At 47.5% G+C, this 1,369-nt stretch overlaps 1 non-coding gene across 1 annotated transcript; it reads right to left on the bottom strand.

Annotated features, from left to right (window-relative positions):
* Positions 1-1,045: 1,045 nt before the first annotated feature.
* TRNAR-UCU (transfer RNA arginine (anticodon UCU)) lies at positions 1,046-1,118 on the bottom strand. The gene has a single exon. It is a non-coding gene; the product is annotated as a tRNA-Arg (tRNA).
* Positions 1,119-1,369: the final 251 nt, after the last annotated feature.

Below are 1,369 nucleotides of genomic sequence, written 5' to 3'. Positions count from 1 at the left end.
TGTCATGGCAAATGCTCATCAAATGGTACATTTAAAGCCATCTTTACTTATTTTGGTAGTCTAAAGATGTGTCCACATCCTAGTCCCTCAAACCTGTGACTGTGAATGTTACCTTATCTGGAAAAAGGGTCTTTTGCAAGTGTGATTAAGCTAAGAATCTTGAAACAGAGTATCCTGGATCACATGGGTGGGCACTAATGCCACAGTGTCATTATAAGAGAGAGGCAGGGGAGATTACACACACAGAGAACAGAAGGTGATGTGAGACAGAGGCAGAAATTGGAATGATGTGCCCACAACCAAAGGAATGCCAGCAGCCACTGGAAGTTGAAAGAATAGAATCTCCCTGAGGACCTACAGAAAGAGGTCAGTTCAGCTTCCACTTTGATTTTGGCCCAGTGGAACTGGTGTTGAACCACTGGCCTCCAGAAATGTAAGCGAATGCATTTCTCTTATAAGTCACCAAGGTTGTGGGAATTTGTTACAGCAGTCTGGGGAAACCAATACACTTACATTGGAGATTCCTTCTTGAACAAAACCCAGTACCTGCCCTCTAGGGAAATGAGAGAAGTACACAATGCATACGGATGCCCAGAGGGCAGAAGAGTAAGGTAGGTAAGGCTGTTGCCGTTGGAGAAGTTATCCAGGTGAGGGGCTAAAGCAGGAAGGCATACAAACAGAGGAAGTGGTGTGGGTAAAGGCATGGTAAGAGAAAACATTGCCATCAGGAAACTGCCCACGTTTGGAGTGGCTGGCATGTGGGGGTGTGGGGGTCGTATGACAGAATTGCTGAGATGGGCGGCAGGGACAAGAGAGCCAAGTAGCTTCCAGTCCTGAATGGAATCAGCCCCTCTGCCCTGGACAGAAATCAGAGAACCCCAGACTGCTGGTAGTGGACAGAAGTCTTAGAGGTTATCCAGTCCAGCCCTGCCATTTCATATATACGGAAACTGAAGCCCAAAGGGAGAGTTCATCCAGGGAGTAATCTAGAACCAGATGGCCACACTCTGGCCTCTCTCTCTCCTAATGGCATGCAGGATCCTACTTCCCCAAACAGGGATTGAACCCATGCCCTCTGTAGTAGAAGAGCAGAGTCCTAACCACTGGACCACCAGGGAAGTCCTACTCTGGCCTCTGTTGAACCTGGGTGTCCCATGTCTGAGGGTCTCAGAGACACTGCCTGGTGGTCCCTCTATAGCCACTTCCAAAAAAGCTCAGACTCTTTGGTCTCTAAACAAAGAGAGGGTTATTTACATGTTATTTACATGTTGCTAATTAGATGAGAGATGCAGATTTACTCAGCCCCTTCCCTTCATGTCCCCCTGTCCCATCTCACTCCTATTGAGTTCTTCATCCTCAACCATCTCTT

This window comes from Odocoileus virginianus, chromosome 17 (genome assembly GCF_023699985.2).
Source record: "Odocoileus virginianus isolate 20LAN1187 ecotype Illinois chromosome 17, Ovbor_1.2, whole genome shotgun sequence".
In the NCBI taxonomy this organism is placed as follows: Eukaryota; Metazoa; Chordata; class Mammalia; order Artiodactyla; family Cervidae; genus Odocoileus; species Odocoileus virginianus.
The sequence above is the reverse complement of the archived record's forward strand: the minus strand, read 5'-3'. Positions and strand labels throughout refer to the sequence as shown.